The sequence below is a fragment of the Lygodium microphyllum genome, chromosome 23 (genome assembly GCF_053477565.2).
Source record: "Lygodium microphyllum isolate KBCC chromosome 23, Lygodium_microphyllum_v1.1.10, whole genome shotgun sequence".
In the NCBI taxonomy this organism is placed as follows: domain Eukaryota; kingdom Viridiplantae; phylum Streptophyta; class Polypodiopsida; order Schizaeales; family Lygodiaceae; genus Lygodium; species Lygodium microphyllum.
Genome location: NC_141157.1, coordinates 99,406,297 through 99,411,918, shown reverse-complemented (window position 1 = coordinate 99,411,918; position 5,622 = coordinate 99,406,297).

Below are 5,622 nucleotides of genomic sequence, written 5' to 3'. Positions count from 1 at the left end.
ATAAATTGATGGTCCAACAAAAGAAGGAACAAAAGCTCATCACCACCATAGACGATGGAGGAGGAATCATGGTATTTTTGTAGAGATATTTCAATATCTTTAGGATGTATTTGTAAATGGTCTATGCTTAACTCCATTTGAGGTAAAGAGGTTGATGGGAAAGGGTATCCTATTGCCCCATTACTCTTTGCCATAATCACCAACCCGTTGTCGGAAAGTTTATTGCTCATAATATAAGTCATGGAATTCTTATGAACACAAAAGAACTTTTCTAGGATTTATATGAGGAATTTTCATACATAACTCAGTCATTGTTACCCAACAATCAACTTAGATATCACTTAATTACATAAGTTCTTTTGTATTTGTCATACAATTTTCAGTTGTACCATGTATATTGATAAAAAATTAAGTCTATGGGAACCCACAACTTGATCAGCTGGAAGTAATTGACAGTTTGTAGGCTAAGCCACATTGGTTCAAGTGAAAAAATTGGTTAGAAATCAAGAAAAGTACCAAAAGTCCACTAGGTTCATGGGGGACCTGAAATAATGGACTAAAATGAACTGTAAGTGACCTAAGTGGTCAAAAAGATAAGTGGGAGTTGAGCAGGATGCAGCCCGCATTTTTCGGCACAAAAAGCGCGCCTGCATACCTGTGACAACTGGAGAAGGAGCAGTGGGCTATGGTGCATGCTCCAAAGCATGAAAACTCAAGACAAACTGGAGGTGAAGAAGGAGTTACAAACAAGGAAGGTGGGATCTCTTCTTACCCGTCCATTTGGTATGATGAAAATGAATGGTTTGACAGTCCATAAAAGGGGGAAAACCTGATAAAAAGGATTTAGCCTGCTCTTGTGTACGTCTTTTCTCATTTTTTTACCTTATTCATTGTCCAATGAAGCCCGTATTGTACCCAAGTACTTGAGTGACTTTGGGGCAAGCAAAGGGGAAGATTTTGAAGGTGTATGGGCTGTTATGGGCTGAAAAAACCAGTCATAAACAGGGCAGCCCACTGTTCTTGTCCATTTTGATGAGTAAACAAGTGATCTATGTGGTTGTAATAGAGGAAATTGACCTCTTAACATCAGGGCTTTACTTGTGAATGATTAGAGGAGCTTATTCTTGAGATTATGTACACTTTTGGAGCTTGATTATGGGCTAGAAATCACTATTTTAAAACAAGGCTGAAGTTAAATTTATGCTTAATCAATGCATTTCATGAGCTTTTGAACTATGCCTTGAATGTGCTTGAGTCTACCATCAAAATACGTGTTTCTTAGAGTTGTTATCCATCCATATACATGAAATAAAAACCATTTGAGCTTGCATTTGGAATATGCATTTGGTTTAAATCTAAGATTATCCCTTATGTAATGGCTTATTATTCCCAAATGCATTTGATGTGATCAAGACAAAGTTATTCATTCCATTCATATATGCTAAATAAACAGAAAAAGCTTGATATCTTCTTCTTCAACTAAGTCAATTCTAAAACCCAAATTTTGTCAAATCCCAATCTTTCCTCCTTCTCCAATCCTTGAATCCCACACTCTTCTTTTGCTCTAAACCCCGGTGGTAGGGCTTCAACCCTCAACACGATGACAATGGTGAACCCGACGTGAAGGTCAGCTGCTGTGGAAGAAGAAGTACAATGGGAGAATCGTCAAGTTCGGGAAGAGAGGCCTTGCAACAGTTTGTTCATCTGATGCAAGAAAGCCAACAACAATAATTGCAATTTTAGCAGCAGTTGCAATTGCAACAACAACGGAGACAAGAAGAAGAGCGGAATGATGCCACTGCCATTAAAGCTTTGGAAGCAGTTGGGCAAGAGCTCAAGCAATTTAACGGGCAAAATGTGTCCTCTTTTATCCGCCTCTATACTGACAAGATGGTCTTCTTTGGAGTTCCTCATCATGCCTGGAGCCGATATTTTGCCTGTTTCGCCGTGCATGGCCTCCAGGACCAAATTCATGGTCTTTTCCAAAAAGACGTGGGATGGTCTGCATTCAAGAAGGCTCTTCGAAAAGAATTTTTTCTTAAAGATTCTAGCCTCATGACGAAGAAAGTCTTCACTCAATGGGTCAAAAGGCCCAATAAGGGTCTAACCGCCACTGCTCTTCACCGTGAATTTGAAAGCAAATTTGCTCAACTAGATCCTAACGATCAGCAGGGTATGGAAAGCCAGAAGATTGAATTATTTCTAAAGGCTTCAGATCCTTTCCTTCAAGAGAAGCTAACTGATCGGCTTGAAGATCCTAACTCTGAGACGGGATTGAAGACTGCTTGGAGTGATGTCATTGAAGGAGTTAATATGATTGCTCGAAGAGAGCGGATATGCCTAAGATGGGGATCTACCTTTGCACCAACTGAATCCATGAAGGAGCATGTTCCTATTTCTCGACCTCCTGTCTCTATGGCCGAGCAACCAAGAAATCCTGTTGTTCCATCTCCAAAGAAGGATGTCATAGACAAGCTAATTAAGAGCATGCAGGATCTCCATCTTAATCTAATGGAGATTAATTCCAAGGTGGAAAGGCTTGATGTGAAAGTGGAAGAAAGGGGATGGTCAACTGCCCAAAGACCTGTACGAGAAGGCTTCAAAAGATGATGTATCTGGTGTGATAGCCTACAACATGATAAGAGGGAGTGCGGTGCATTCCGTGAAGCTGAAGCGCAAAAATTAGTCTTTTGGAAGGATGGTAAAATTCATGCAACCGAAACCGGGCTTCCTCTCTTGAGCCAAATTTCGGTAACGGTGGCATGAAGAAAAGACTGGAGGATTTGGCAACAAGAACAACCTATGCAGCTGTTGATGCAGCAACCTATGGGCTGCAAATTGAGCCAACTAATGAAATTGTTAAAGCATGTAAAACTGATGCAAAACCTAAAGTGTGGATGCAGGCCTTAGATCGCATGGAGCAAGGCAAGGCAACCAAAGATGATTTAACTACTGCCAGTCAATGCATCCGAGGAAGAACCAGATGGATCGAGCCAGTTGATTAATTTTCAGCTTTTGCTTGATTAGCTGAAATTAATAATCATGAAGCTATGATAGAAGAAAAGAGAAGAAGAGATGAAGATGTTGTCGGTCCCTCCTCTTCGGGGCCAACTAAACGTGTGACAAGAAGTAAACTGGATCAGCAGAAGGCTGCTGAAAATCCACCACCGCCAGAGCTTGATATGGGAGATGCCCCTCAAGCAAAGAAGTCGGAAGGAAAAAGAAAAGGCAAACATCCCAGCTACAAGTTGCAGTCTGACATAGAGACTGCAACGGATCTTAAGCGGATCCTAGAAGAAAGGATTCTTGGAAGTAGAATTGAATTTACATTAGGCGAAATTCTCGGAATTGCAAAACGAGGATTTCATGATGTAATAATTGATGTAATTAAACGAAAAAGATAATATGTTGGTGAGGAAATTGAAGAATCCGTGCATGCTTTTTTGCAAGCACTTCATGTGTATTTGCAGGATGAAGAGAAGCTGAAAACTCAAGGGATTCGATTGGAGGCAATCAAAGAATTGATTGCAGCCATAGAAGCCAAAGATGAAGACATCTATGAAGCAGAAATTGAAGAAGCTATTGCAGAAAATGTTATGGTGGGGTCTTCTCAATCCAAAGTGCAGCCCATGCATAAGAAAGAAGCTCATCTTCACAACATGCAAGAAGAAAGTGATGCTCACTTTATTCCTAGTAGTCACTACTCTCGTACCCATTGGGAAAGGGCGACCATCGAAACCGTTGTTAAGATTGGAGAAAAAGAGACTCCATGTGTTGTCCTTATAGACCATGGCTCGGAAATCAATATCATGTCAAGAAGTCTCTACGAGAATGGTGGATGGCCCATAGATGTGGACCCAGGATGGTGCATGAAAGCAGCCAATAACCCCTCTGGAAAACTCTATGCGGCATGCCCTTATGTACAAGTTACTATTGGTAATGTAAAAGATGAATTTCATTTCTTTGTTCAAGATTCCTGCAGCTATCCTATCATTCTTGGACAACCTTTTATTTCTGAATCTCGTTTGGAGACAAAGGCCCTTGATGATGGTTCATCATATGCTCAGATAAGAAGTAAGAATAATGACAAAGCTGTCCAATTTTTGACTGTATGTGTAAATCATCACCGGCATAGAGATCGATTCAGATATCATCCCCTACCTCCTAATGCCCGAGAATTTAAGGGTTTTCGGGTAGCATTGCTATAAGTGGAGGCTATGGCGGTGCTTCATGTCATAAAAATTTGCCTCCACAAGTAAAGGGGGCAATGCCAAAGGCTGACTTGCAGGTTTTTACCGCTAACAGTGTGGCCTGTTATAAACAATTTTCAGCCATGAATAGGGTTGAAAGAAAACATTTATGTCATGTGGAACAAGAGCTAAAGCAAATTGATGTTTTGCCTAAAGATGAAGAAATTTCAGGGCTATTTCATGGGCTGATTTATAATGATACATTGGCTGAAATTATATAGCTGTTCATGCAGAAAATCAAGCTAGAAATCAATCCATACAGGTATGCACATTGGATATGTATGACATAATTCAAGAATTTGCAGATCAAGAAGCTTTTGGACAGCCAAACAAGGATGAGGTTAAGAGTAGAAAAAAAGTATAAGATAGTTGACAAAAAGGTCAAGCCGGTGGCTACTCCTCTACCACCCAAAAGTGAAGGACTGGCAGAAAGGGCATCCAAACAGCCAAGCCTTCGTGATCCCAAAGATATTGGTCACCAATTTACAACTGAAAGTCTACAAGAGCTGAAAATTGGTGAAGACTCTTTTCTCTTGCTAGCTGAAAAGCAAATCTTCATGCAGATGTTAAAGAAACATGGAAAAGATTTTTCATTTTAGCCACATGAAATTGGCTGTGTGGATCCAAGTACTGTGGCACCAATGGTGATTTTCACGGTCCCACACGTTCCTTGGAATCTTAAACCAATTCCGATACCAAGGGCTCATTTGCCTAAGTTACTGGAGCTTTTAAATGAAAAGATAAAAATGTGAATATTAGAGCCATCATCAGCTCCATATTCCAAGCGATGGTTTACCGTGCCTAAGAAGAATGGATTTTTGCGATTCATTCAAGATTTATAGCCTATCAATAAAGTCACTATTAGAAATGTTGGTTCGGGGCCAATTGTTGATGAATTTGCTGAGGCTTTTGGAGGTAGAGCAATTTATTCTATGGGATATTTATATTCAAGCTATGACCAATTTCAGCTTGCTTTGGAGAGCCGAGACATTACCACAATGAAGATGCCTCTTGGTTTAGTCCGCATGTGTACTCTACCTCAAGGAGCTACAAATTCAGTAGCTCACATGATGAATGCCATGCATAAAGTATCGAGAGATTATATTCCCCAACTAACTCTTCCTTTCCTTGATGATGTACCGATCAAAGGATGTGAAGTTCATAAGAAGAATGAAGAACTCAATGAACTTGGATGTCGCAAGTTTGTTTCTGATCATATTAATGATTGTGCTCAAATCTTGTCTAAATTGGAAAAAGTCCATCTTACTCTTTCAGGTGCTAAATCTATTTTTGGAGTCGAAGAAGTTCTTGTGGTAGGGCATATGTGTGGTCCATATGGCCGAAAGCCTTCTCCAACCAAGATTGATGCTAT